Source organism: Haliaeetus albicilla, chromosome 25 (assembly GCF_947461875.1).
Source record: "Haliaeetus albicilla chromosome 25, bHalAlb1.1, whole genome shotgun sequence".
In the NCBI taxonomy this organism is placed as follows: domain Eukaryota; kingdom Metazoa; phylum Chordata; class Aves; order Accipitriformes; family Accipitridae; genus Haliaeetus; species Haliaeetus albicilla.
This window is the reverse complement of record NC_091507.1, coordinates 19861777-19875580: the sequence shown is the minus strand read 5'-3', so window position 1 is coordinate 19875580 and position 13804 is coordinate 19861777.

Sequence of the window (13804 nt, the reverse complement as noted above, 5' to 3'; positions counted from 1 at the left end):
TGGGAGCATCACCTGCGGGCTTCAAACCCCTTCCAGGACCGGTGCTGTGGTCCCAGAGGGCTTCGGTTCCCCCATCTACTACTTTGACCCTCTTAACAGATAATCAGATCTCCTTCCCCAAGTGTTTGAAGGAGAGACTTGGCATACCGTTTCTGGAATCAGCGTCTGGGAATGGACGTGGCAATTATGTCAAGGATACTGAGAGATACTGATTTCTTTGACAGCTGTAGGGGCTCCACGGAACTCACTACAGTAAGTGTTTGTTTCTGACAGCTGACTAGATAAGGTAAATCCATGGGGAGCTGATAGGTGCCCTAACAAGGTGTATTCTTGCAGAATTTTCTTTCTGACCAGAAACCCACTCATGTCACTGACAGCTGGCACCTTCAGTAAAATTCAGCACAAAACTATCCAAACAGCAGCCCATCTTCCTGATGCATCTATGTCCCAAGCCTAACTCGAAGCATTTGGCTGGAACAGGCTGCGTGAAACAGGAGTGGATTTTGGAGAACTGCCTGCACTTATTTTTCTATTTAGTATTTTTTATATTAAAATATATTTTAACAAAATTTGAAGGGTGTTCTCTTCCCCCTTTAAAGAGCAACAAACGGTCTCTCAGCTGTAGTAAAAGCATTTAGTGAATCAATCCTTGATTAATTTCATCCACTCCAGGGTGGTTAAACCTGGTTGTAGGGACAGAACGGAGTAGACGAGGGCTGTTTCAGGGGGCGAGGAGCCTGTACAGAGCAGCTGTTCTACATCTTTGCCTGTCTCATTGCTCCACTGGGATCACTGGGAGGAGAATACAAGTTACAGCAGCCCAGTACAGGACAGGGAGAAGAGTCAAAATACTGGGTTAAAAAAACAAAAAATATTTTACTGAAAATTATTTTTTATGCTGCTCTTGAGAAAGACAGAATAAAGCTGACCACCTCCGCAGCTCAACTAAAAGCCTAATTTCTGATAACAGTCTTAAAAAGAAAACTCAAATAAATGCAAAAAGATGTCTTTCGTTGTGTTCAAACTGAATTGTTGTAAAATCCCTTCAGATAAAGCCAGGTCCACCCATCTCATAAACCCCTGTTGTCCTTCAGCTGCATTCAACCAGAGGTCAACAAGGTGACTCAGCACAGAAGAGGAAAACTCCCAAGAGCTTCTTCTCCAAGCTGCTGTCTTCTTTCTAGAGATTTAATCAACTCCCTAGAGCTTATTAGCAGAGCAAGCACCCTGACTCTGGCACGGAAAAAGACACTCATGTCTTTTCTGTACAATTGGGAAATCTGGCAGCCCCGTATGTTGCGACTGCAGCTCCGATCCTCTTTTTGGGGCACCGCTGGTGCCAAGTTGCTTCTTTCTGTCACAGAGTCCAAATGTCCCTGTTCAGTGTCTCTGAGATTAGATCCCAGGAGGCAGCAGTTCTTACCTCTATGGTTAACCACAAACCCACTGATGGAGCTCCAGGGAAATAATTATAGTGTGTGGTTCTCCACTCCCCATGATTTCAGATTCCAAATTTCTTTTTCTCTTGAGTGACACAGTATAGTTGGCCACTTTCACAGTATTAAACAAAGTCATTTGGTGGTGAAATCACTCAGCAACAGAGGAGAGAGAGCTTATTTATTGATTCAGCTCCCTACAGACATTACCTGACGTTGCTGAAGTTTATAGGATCAGTTGTTTGTGCCAGCAAATTGCAGTACGTAGCCTTAGAAATTGTAAATAGGTCCAATGTCATATTTAAAAATGAAAAATTGATTTCTTCACGAGAATGGTGTGCAAAGCAGGCAAGCATTCATTCTGCTTTGCTCATTGGGAAGCACCATTGGATTATGCTTTCCAAGGCACTACAGAGAGCAATCCAGGTGTGAGGTACTGCTTTACTTACACCGCAGATCCCCTTTGAATTTCCTGAGCATATTTTTCTAGCCCAATATCCTGCTGCCAGGTTTGTCTCAGGTTGGAGCTCAGCACCTCTGTTACTCAGCTAGCTGCCATGGTTTTTAGCTTGGCCTCCCCTCAGGAGTGGCTTGTAATAAAAGCAAGCTAAAAGACAAAGAGTAAGGGCGCTTGCATGTCCTTCCTCACTAAGATTTGATTCTCTTGGCTTAGGGCTGGGACTATATTAAAACTGATATTTTCTTTGGCTAGCAGTAGAATATCTGGACAGGAGCAGGGTTGGGAACAGGCTAACGGAGGGAGAGGAGAACGTGCATCATGGTAGTGCGTCACTTGTATCGTGCTCCAGATAAAATATCTGAAAAGTCATCAGGCTTTTGCCATCTGTTCAATTTTTTGAATGCTTCCAGGAACGGACAATGCTTATAAAGACGGTGTTCATGTTAGCTAACAGATTCCACTCTGTCCTCAAGCACAAATCACATACATTTCACTTGTGGTCACGGGTGCAGGCATATGCATCCGAGTTTGCATGAACACAGCTATTGGGAGGCAGAAGGCTTACTTCTCCTAAGATGCAACTAATCCACCCAGCTATACATGGACTTCTAAGCAAGCAACTCTACATCTCTGTAATGAGTATGTTATTTATTAGAGTTGGCTAAGCCTGCCTGGTTTAAATCTGGATTTAATCTTATCTTAAGATACCCAGTGTTGTGATTTTGGTTCGGCAAAGTGTCAGTATAAACATACATATATATATATATATATACATATTGCTATGTCTGGAAGTACCCACTCTACAGCTGTGTTCCAGAGCTGTTCCCCCAGAAACATGCAACACCTGTATATCAGCACAGCTCTCATTTTTCATTTTTAACAAGTAGAAACTGAGCGCATACTAGAGCAACCAGCTACCGCTTAAAGATTGCATGAACCGCCAACCTTGCGAAGGCTGCTTCAACCAGTGACACTCAAAGGAAAAAATTAAGGACCATCACATTTCCAGATAATGTATCTGAGATCTGATCTCATAATGCAAGGGTCAGATGAAATCAAAACACTGTTTACAGCAGTGCTCTTTCTTCTCAACTCTGCAGTTATTAAAGGCATTTAGCCTGAATTAATTAAAAAAGAAAAGAAAACTTCTCTTGACTAGCTTAAGGAGTAACATGTGGCATGTAATTTGGATTTCTGAGAGATTTAGACAAGTAAGCTGCATTACTCATCCATCTCATTTAAGATATGTAGATTCCATAATCTTCCATCTGGATTTTCAGCCAAACCTTGGGCTGCTTTTTGGTTGTTTGAAAAAGGCTGGAGAAGGAGGTTCATCTTGGAATGAACAAAGAAGGGTGAAAATTGTCCAGAAGGAAAAAAACGACCACTTGACAGAAAGTGCCCCTGGGCTACAGGACTGTATGGGAACCTTCAATTTATTTTCAGTGACAGTATGATTATTTTGCTTGCTTTCCCACAGCAAACAATCCCTCTGTATTTAGTGCAGGATCCATTCAGAACCAGAGTGGCACACTGGTATATGACACTCACAAGCTTTGTCCACTCCCCTTCTTCCAGCTACAGTATCACCATATGAATCAGTGATGATAGCATGAGACATCAGACTGGAAGAGATCCATGGGCAAGCACATCAGAGCCTTCTACTCTCAGGGAAAAAAAAAGAAAAAAAGGAACTTTTGAGGGAATTTAAGAGAAGGGCCACGCTACCTTTATCTGTCATCCTGCAGTGCCAACACCATTCATTTGAACATGGAGTACAGATGATGCCCTGTTGCTTGCATAACTGTTAGTTCTAGTAGTTCAAATCTATGTGTTCCCTTTCATTAACTAGTGTATTGGGGCTATCCCCAGACACTCTCTATCCACGACTCAGCGGAGGCCAACCTGTCCAAGCGATCAAGCCAACATTAGATCTGCCTATCAGTATAGGTGAGAAAAAAACCTTGCCTATGATAAGCCTGAAGCTACTACGATTTGATCAATTCTGAAATGAAATTATGAACTGAAATAAATAAAATAAAAATAAACAAAACAAAACAAAACAAAACAAAATAAAATAAAATAAAATCAAATAAAATAAAATGATGGTCTTCAGAAAGATATTTACAAACTCCAGGGCAAATCTATCAAAGGCAGTTGAGCCATGTTCATATGAAACTTATCAGAGGAGAAGGACTAGCGTCTATCTAATTTGTCAGGCTTTGGAAAACAACTGCAAAAAATCCTTAGCCAAGATCATCTGTGGGAACAGATGCTCCTGAGAGATACAGAGAAGTGCACACACAAGCACGGTTTCTCCCCCTCTGCCTCAAATGAAAGAACAGTACATAGGAGTCGCAGCTTCTTCAGGCCCATTTTTCCCTTGGCAGATTTCTCCGGCAGCAGAAGCCCAGCCTGGTTCACTGATAGACCTTGCAGGAATCCTGGGAATACCTGTTACCTGAAAATGGATCTTGGTGTGGGGCTTTGTCTCTCGACAGACTGCTGTGGAGGGCATTAATAGCTCCATGATGGGCACAGCTCAGTAGGGCTCCACAAGTGCTTTAGAATTCAAAGGATCAAGGGTATAAGCTTGAGCATTAAAAAAAAAAAAAAAAAAAAAAAAAAATTATGAGGTAGTTTTGGTGCCATTTGTTCATTTGGCAGTCTGGCCCACAGCAAGGTGAGATCAGCTTTGTGCACTTGAGCGTCCGACATCCGATGTCTTGCCGAGCCCCCGGTCCTCTTTTAAACACACCAAGGGGTGCTGAAACCAGAATCTCCGAAAGCTGGGTGCGAGTGACAGCACACCGACCCCGGGAGCCGGGGACAACCTCTTGCGGAGGGTCGGGTGGCTTTACAGTGGGAGATGCTAACCCAAGGTGCCGTGGGGTAGAAGACCTCAGTTCTGCTTCACAGCGAGCCGTCCACCCGAGCCGGAGGAACGCTGACAGCAGCGTCAAACTACACCTCTTTGCCTCGATGTAGGTTTTTCCGTTTTTTCTTATGGCTTTAAGGAGGGTCTGAAGGGCAATGGGTTTCCCATGGGTGGTGGTGAGGTCCCGCTCTGGCTCCTTTTTGCAGCAGCAAGCAGCTGGCAGCTCCGTGGGACCAAGCCCACCCTGTAGAGCAGAGCTGGTGGCAACTGTTCTCTCCGTCTCCCACCTCATCCCACGGGGCTTGACAGTGTGGGTGGAACAAGGCATCGCTCTTCACAGGCTGGGGTTTGCATTGAGCAAAAGGGGAGAGCTACGGCATTAGCTTCTGTGGCAGATGTGCCTCCGGAGCTGCAGCAAGCGAGATGTTACCGAGCGAGATTCCCAGACCTGCTGAGACACAAAGAAAGTTTGCACCTGAGGTCCTGGGGGTAAAATCGAGGAGGATGGAGGTGATTTGGCTTGCCACGCCTGCCCGGAACAATCAGGCTGCAACTGAATGCAAGTCATACAGTGATATAGGTCAGGCTACCAGGGGTAACTCTGAACTAAAGGAAACAGAATTTTTGTAGAAAATGTAAAAACTGAATGTATGAAAAAGTGGTACAACGAGTTTAGAGCTTTCACCGTTTAACAAAGAAAGTGGAACCAGACAGAAGCTGTTTTTCTCGCGGTGTCCCTGGTGATATTTTGGTGTGCAGTGCCTGGACTCCAGGCGGCAGTGAGGCAGGACCAGAAGCAAGAAGAGGGACTTTACTGACAGCACAATTTCTCAAGCCAAGTGGTTCAGAAATTGGCAGCCCCACACATGCAGCAAACACCAACACATCAGAATGAATTCGAAGCTGTTACTCCACAGATACAGAACAAAAAAATAAATATAAGAAGGTGTTACCAGTGTGAGCCCTGCGGAATTTGTGTTTGACTTGGCACCAAAAACATGCTGTGAGATTCTTGACCTGACAGTGATCTTTTATTGAGAAGATTTATGCAGCCCTGAAAGTGAGGATTTGACAGTTAACAGGATCAAGTTTGTCAACTGTGCTGCCTTGTTTAGACATTGTAGAAAATTATGTACACACCACGTGAAAAATACATGTAACCTGTTGGTGGCGTGAGGGCACTCAAAAGATGTTACCATTAATGTTGCTTTCATGAAATTTCCAGTTTCGGGCCTGATGTTTTCATTGCTGGGAAGGTACAAGCTTTGAATAATCACAGAAGAATGAGTTGCAGCAAGGAAAAGTGTGAAGCAGCTCCACGGAGAAGAATTTAGACAACATTTCACTCTCACTATATTACAGTTTCTTCACGGTTTTTTTTAGAGTAGGGTCACCCCTTTTAAATAGGATGTAATCTGTTTGAAAACATTAAGCTGCATGATGTCTTGCATATTTACAGGAGTAAATCTGTTTTAGCATATTTAAATAGGATAGTGCGGCTGGTATTAGGTTTTTGGTGCAAAAGGACTATTGTGGGCAAGGTTTTCAAAAACAGGAATCCAAACGCAGACTTTTGAAAGGCATCTATATCAGCACCTACATATATAAAACTACTAAATTTTAAATATGGCTTTCTAGGTTTATCAATAGGGTGTAACACTGAGCTGCTGAAAGTAACATAGCTGCATTAGGAGGATTTAGTCACCTGGCTGGAGACCTCCTGAACAGCACCATGCTGCTTCCAGGGTACACGCTAGCCTGGACACCTTTACGTAGCCCTATGTCATGCCACACAAACGCTTCCAAACAAGCCCAGCTTGCAAATGTGACATCCAAGTCAGCAGCTAATGTTTGTTTTTACCATGTGTGTTTGAGGACAGTCACATTTCTTATCATCGCTACAGTGGGAATTCAGGATGCACAAGTTTTGTCCTTCAAGGCTTGGCTCATACGACTATTTTTTGTGGTACTGTTAATGCCAGTGAAAGTGCTTACACTATGAGCAAAACCTAGCAGGAATAGCATGGGTAATGGTTAACTGCAGAAACAGCACCCTCTTTATTTAGTTCCTGATCTGGGCTATTTTTGAACAACTACTGCTGTTTATTGTCATTACTGGGTTCAAAAAATGACTTGCTTTGTTCTTTTTCCGAGGGGCAGAGTAAATCAGGTCTGACATCTGAAGCACTGTATTTACGGCCGCGCGGAGCATGTGGCTCTGGAGCGTGGCTGCAACAAAAACCAGAGAGCAGCAAAGCCCTGGATACATTTGTCACCCAGGGGAACTGGAAAGGGCGGTGGCTTCCTCACCATCCTATTTTTCCTCCTCTTTTTTTGTAAAAACATTTGGAAATGGAATATTAAAACGTGTCGCTCTGCTTTCAGATCTAAACCCAAGGAGTTTCACATGGCGGTGTTACTAACTGAATATGTCATCCACGTTGGATGGGTTTTGTCCCTGTCTCCTGTCTCCCCAGGAAGGGAGGAAGCACCAGTTGTCACCGCTTCATTAATTGTTCCATTTCTCCCAGTGGTAAAGGGGCAAATTTTAAATGCCAACTGGCACAGTTTGCAAGGCTGTATAATTTATGAGGCGCGTGTGAGAAACTGGAAGGATAGCTACAATCAATATGAGCATAAGCAAAACATTCTGCTTGCAATCTCTGCCACACAGCGTGGCTGCCCATCCTTAGTTATCACTCTGAACATATTTTTTACTTTCCTGAACTGTAATTCTCAATGTTTGGCTGTTTGTTTGGTTGGGGTTTTTTAAAGACTACATATTTTTTTAGGCTGGAAGGCTTCTCAAGGGAAAGAGGGACGGTCTGGAGAAAACAAAATTGAAAAGGTATAAAAAAATCTTGTATCTTGCCAAAAGCAGATCAACAACGTTAATATTGTGAAGGGTGGAGGGGATGTAAAAGCAGAGGTAGGATTCTCACAGAAGACAGCTCCTTACTGGAAATGGAAATGATCCGAAAACAGACAGGCAAGGCAGCCTTTCACAAACAAGAGGGGAGAGGAAAGGAAAGCAGAAATGTAGGAATTTTGGATACACAGATCTATTGCTATTAGTTTTTAACTTTTCTAACCAAGCCATCTGTATTACTGGCAATATCATCAGAACAAAAGCCAGGTGTCTGCAGATTTGCATAGATCTACATATGTTTAGTGATATCTGAACTATTGTGCGAAAGCATATCTGATCATATACAAAGGGGAAAATGGAAATACAGCAATACTTCAGGATTTAAATTCATTTCTTCTGCATCTGTATTCTCCTTCCTCCTGCTTGTGTATTCTCCTTCCTCCCTTCCAGCAGGAGACTTCCACTCTAGTATCACATCACCCTGAACAGGTTTCACTTGATGAACAACCTCACAGCCACATCTTCTCCCCTCAGTTAACTATACTCCCCGAAGTTCACTATACCATCTCCCACAGAAAATCAGGAATTCCAGCCCACTCCTAAAGTAAACCAGCCTTGAGCTCTGTACATCTTGGCCAGATGTGAACACAGATAACGTTAGTTTCTTAGTGCTCTATGTTTCCAATTGCTTTCTTAAATAAGAAGCATCTGGCTTAAACAGCACGAAGCATTGGTGCCAGCATCACCAGGAGGCGTTTGGCAGGGACTGTGGTCTCTGTTCTTGGAGGTTTCATGGGCTGCAGACAAGGATTTATGTTGTCATGTAAAGAGCTCTGGCCTGGCATACGGCGTGTTTGTGCAATTCTCCATCACATACCCTTATTTACGCAGATTTTTTTGTTCGGGGGGGGAAGAACTAAGCAAAAGACAAAGCAGGCTTCAGCTCAGCATCTCCAGTGTGTGTGCACGCGTGAGAGGTGATACCTTAATCTATGCAGCCGCGTGTCCTCAGAGGTACGTCCATCTGGGATGATCCCCTCGCCAAATAAATATGGGCTGGTTGGGACAAAAAGGTGGCGAAGGGGCCACAGGGCCAGTGCTTAAGGTAGACCTCACTCACCATTAACAGAGTTGAAGCACTCTCACAGACAATGAAGATGATTTGATTTGGTCTCCACCGCCTCTCATGGAATAATTTAAAAATCCATTTAGTTTGGCTTAATCCATTTTTCACATGTATCTGAATTTCACCCTTAAGTGAAAATAACGTTCAGGAGTCTTTCCCATTAAAACTATATACATATCTCTAGAGCATAAAATACACACAGGGAAGAGAGTCTGAAGATAGATTTGTTAGACTATCTGTCCTGCTGGAACTATTTCTAATCGGGTGGCAGGTTTAGGTTTCCAAATTGTAGTCCACACATTATTCCGCTGTATTGTACAGGGGCAGCAGGCAGGGTGATAGCACATAGAATTATTTATCAGGATGAATATAATTAAGTCTTGAAGGGAAAAGTGCAAGAAAAGAAAAAAAAAATCCAGTCGAGCAGTATGGACTAGGATCGTTATTTACGGAAAAGATAAGAGAAAATACAAAAGAAAAAGCATGAAAGAAAAAAATTATTACCTTCTCCCAGTGCAAGTAATAGTTTTAGCAGATCTGCTGTCAGAAAATGTTTCCCAAACTAGTTTTATTTAAAGACTCTCTGAAAGGGCAAATTGTCTAGTAATCAAGTCATTTCATGATTTAATTTACCTTGATTAGCATGGTACTTTTCAAAAAGTGCTAATCAATTTTAGCTTCTAGTAAACTGGAAACACCACATAAATTGCTGTCATGGTCTTAAACGGCTAATCAATTTTGAAAATCTAAATCAATGTGCATTTTTATACTATTATATTTCAGTCACTGGCTGGAATGCCTTTCTTGACCTTGAACTGTAAGAGAAGAATTTCCATGTAAAATAGAGAAAAAGGTGCCACACTTTGGCGTTGCAGTTTTTAGTTAAAATACTGAATATGTAAGAACTATGAAGGGCAAAAATGTTTTTAGTAAGTAAGGTCAACATAAGGTGACTTTTTTTTCATCCAAAGAAGAGCATTCTTACATGTTAGGACCCCACGTTCTTTAAGCATACAGTGCATATTTATGCTGCATGATGCAAACTGCTGGGCATGTTATAGTAACAGGTTTTCTGAAAAACTGCAGCCAAAAAAATACTTACGTTTTATGATCCTTGTGTTTTGCAAGCGTAAAAGCATTCAAAGAATGCCATGAAATAATTGAGAGTGCAGCCACATAGGAGTTTTCTATGTTATTATACATGTCTTTCACTTTCCACGTTGCTACAAATAAACCTATCACAGGTCTTTAGGCAGTGTAACTGTACCTGGAAATTGTGAATTTTAGCAACCAAATCTAATCATCAGCCATCTGGAGCTTCTTTCACTTATATGTATATCAGAAGAATAGAGACACCTGCTCTCTTTTGTGAAGAAGAAAAATCCCAATCCTAAATCCATGGATATATCCTAGTGAGATACATACATTGTTTTTCATATATTGTTTTTCTCTGCGTGTTTCTGAGAGAGATCCATAAAATTTGCCAACAGAAGACAGGCCATCACATATATCCACCTGACAAAAAAATCCTGGCCGGATCTGGACATCATTGTTTAGACTGGAAGGAAAATGGCACAAGATGGGCCAAGTTCTGGGAAAAAAAATGGCAAACGGTCCTGTGTACTGTGGAACAGCAGCAGAGCAGTGCTGGCTTCCCCCAGAAGACACTGGTGCAGCTACAGGACAATGTCTTCTGGCTTATGAAGCAGCAAGTAGGGCAACCAGAGCCAGATGGTTGTACCCCTATGCTCTCCCAAACGAGACCCAGTAAGGAATAGGATATGTTAAACTACTTGTAGTCATATAGATGCCTACGTTTGGAAGAAAGTTTCCCTCTTCTTCCTAGACAGCCCATGGAAAATTTCAGAGTATCCTTTTTAGGCTATATGGCCTTTTGCAGGAGAAATCTCCATTTGACTGCATGTAGAGCCTAGGAAGTCACCTCAGGTAGGAACTTGTAGCTATGTGATGTACAGACTTCTCCCCTGAGAGGTCCGGTGATGTTTGAGCAAGTATCTGTCTTGGCTTGTACCCCTGTGTGCTAGTGCTGCACGTTGGGAGCCTGCGTACTGAGGATCATTCCCAAGATATTCCCATTGCTCCCAGCTGTGGTCTACCAATAGACCATTTTCAACTCCATCACCTCAGATATGTTGTCCTCCTGCTTGAACATCCTCTGTGTGCTCTACCTTGATCGACTCATACGTAACCTACCTGACATGTATTAATCTAGGGCCTATGACCTGCCTTTCTCTTGCTTCTGCAGTTCCTATATGCACAGGGTGATTTTCTCAATCTCCTTACTCCATAAAGCATTTCCCATTAATTTCTAGTTTTTTGTAGTGTATCACTCCTGGCTGACCAGAGTGACCCCAAGCTGTCTGCCACTGTGTCACTCCTATTTAACAGAGACATCTAGGGCACAACAAAATGTAAAAGGAAAAGCTTTCTTCTGATGCTATTTTTTGTGCTATTTTCCTTCCACAATCTGGACCTTCAGGTCCAGCTTCACTGTAGCTTGGGCAGCAGAAGGCATAAGAACTTATGAATCCTTTATATACATCAATATACAAGAGAAATTGGGTGTCTTTCATTTATTGAAAACAATGTTATCTTCAACTTCCCAAATACTGATAAAGGCTGAGAAAATATAGTTTAGAAGACAAAGAGTTTGTGTCCCAGAATAATTATTGTTAGGAGGACTCAGTTGTTTGTCAGTAACTGGTATAGAACATGTGTAAAGAAACACTGGTAATATGAAATACTGGAATGCTGTTAATAAATATTTGATGCTCACGAAGTGAAAGCAACCATGCTAATAAGTTTTTCAGTAAAGGATGACCCACCCCCATGGTGTGAGACAAATGACAGGGCTCATCGATGCTTCAGGACCTGAAAGATCAGTACTGAAGGGAACTACACAGTCTCAGTGGTGACCCTGAAGGCTCAAAATGCTAGTCTAATCCCTGGGTGATGTTCTGTTTGTGGAAAAAAATTAGGTGGAATCAGGCTGTTCTTTGATGTGAGCCCATGTATTCAGCACACAAAGTCCTGCTTCCTTCAGAAGAGCAGAGGTAGGACAACAGAGAAATGCAACCAAATTCCCAAGTTTTTCTCATCTACCATTCAGCCCAAAGTGCCTCCCCATCATGCCCATCCCTTAGACCATGCTCTCAGTGCCTGCTCAGGCTGTGTCTCGTGCATCCTTCCAGCTTCTTATTGCCTTCTACCGTTAACACACAAAACCATAACTGGCAAAAATCAGCTCATCCACCACGTGCCTTGCATGACCCTTCATTTTGGACAGTAGTCGAATGCTTCCATAAGGGGTGAAGGTCACATTTCTCCATGAAGGACAGTACCTGGGTTTTATGCCTACCTCAAGTGAAGGGCAACAGCTTCCTTGTCCTCCTTCATTTCAGCGGGTGGGATTCCTCTTGCTTGTCTCTCAGCTCAGAAGAACACTTTTAGGGTGCAAATCATCTGACTATTCAGATGTCTACCTTGGGATGAGGTGACTTGTATGCGAATATTTTTACAACAGGAACCTTGGGTGACCTGCTTAGACATAAACAGCTGTGCTCTGGGTGTCTGAATTTGGTCAGATTAACTCTTTCAGTGGCAGTCTGAGGAGATATGCTAAAGCACCACTAAAACACAGAGGTAACTCAGAATATAGGTATGCCATATATTCTATGGAAATATTGAACGTTGAAGATATACCATCTCTGTTACACCAGGCAGTTGGAGGCTTGAAGACACACTTATGCCCCAAAAGCTGATCAACATGGGTTCTGTCTGGGCATGGATGTGTGGAGAAATACATGCCTGGGACAAACACAGACTCCTGAAATGCTCTGCTCTGTTCATGGACAAAGCTTATGAGTCTAAGCGCGTTCACTTCTCTCAACAATGTGAGAGAGGCTATGAAAATTACATCCGACAATGCTGCTGGAGCCTTATTAATCATCATTAGGCTATTGGTCATAGCAGCAAGACTATAAGCATTGTGTGTATTTGAAAGATGGGGCAGAGGAAGAGAAAATGAAAGTAAGAAATCAAGCTGAACTGAGTTGAGGGAGGTTGAAAAAGAAGAGGAATTACAGAAGACTGGATGAAAGCAGATGAGACAGGAATTCAAGGGAATGGGCAATACAAAAGCAAGAGGGCACAACCGATATAAAAACTGTCATACCAGATCTGTGCCACTGCCCTTGATGCCTAGCATCTTGTTTCTGCTAGAAACCAGGATTAGGTGCTTCAGAGGATGGTGCATGAAAACCATCTATTGAAAACCTGTGATGTAATCAGCCTAGCAAGGAGGTTGCCTCTTAACTCTTGTTGAACAGAGATTATTTGAAGTCCTGAAGCATGAAGGAGGGGTGACAACTGAGGTGAAAATCAAAATATAAGGTGGAGAGAATGGAGGAAGTGAGAAAAAGAACAAACTGGGATATAAAATGAGCCCAGAGGATCAGAACTGATTTTCCTCCTGTGCTGTGCTGAACAGAGGATCCAACTCAAGGTCTTCATGTCGGGTTTCTGTACAACATACAGGAGAGCACATTATCTTTGATGAGAATGTTTTCTGTGGTTTTATGTGATACTTGCCAAAGCTGCAGGATTTCTAAGTTACCCAGTTTGTTCCTCCATGTAATTCATATTCTTTTTTAAACAAAAGGACTACACTTGTTCACTCCTTAATGCTCACAAAAATTTTCAAAACATGGTTCCTGTCTCTTTCTTACATCTTCTCTGCTTCTTACCAAAAGTAATCTGACATGCGTTGACTTGGCTATACAAGCTGCCCAGATTTGGATACTCCGGCTGCTCATTGTCCTTTAAAGCTCTCATTTAAAATTTAAATGCTTGTGCAATTAATATTAAATACTTACTCCGGTGTGTGGTGTCAGGGCAAGAATCTTTCTTAACTGCTATGGACTAGCTATAGAGAGCTACCAAGCAACTCGACCGTGAGTGGTCCTCAGTGAAGGCGCTGAAGAGTGGCAATTGCAGCTCCAGGAGGAGTCTTAGC